Below are 344 nucleotides of genomic sequence, written 5' to 3' on the forward strand. Positions count from 1 at the left end.
TCCCCATCCCGCAACCCCTTGTGCCACTGTTTTGGGGTGCGCGCTGCAGCAGTTAAAGGGAACTGAGGTGACCCCTGGGGACCCACAGATGCACCAGAAGCCAGGCTTTGGCCCGGTAGCTCTTGGAGGAATTCATTCCTCGCCTGTCCGGCCTCCCATCCGCTCTGGCCCCCAAGGGCGCATGAAGGGGGGGGTCCCCCCTGCGGAAGGGGGGCGGGGAGTTCCTTGGCAGGAAGGGAAATGGAAGGAAAAGCTGGGCTCCACCCGGGCGGGCGGGCAGGCGGCCTCAGGGCCCCCGGGGCAGGCGGCGGTAACCCGAGCCCACTGGTGTGTGGGGCTGGTGT

This window comes from Neophocaena asiaeorientalis, unplaced genomic scaffold, assembly GCF_003031525.2.
Source record: "Neophocaena asiaeorientalis asiaeorientalis breed wild unplaced genomic scaffold, Neophocaena_asiaeorientalis_V1.1 scaffold43, whole genome shotgun sequence".
Lineage (NCBI taxonomy): Eukaryota > Metazoa > Chordata > Mammalia > Artiodactyla > Phocoenidae > Neophocaena > Neophocaena asiaeorientalis.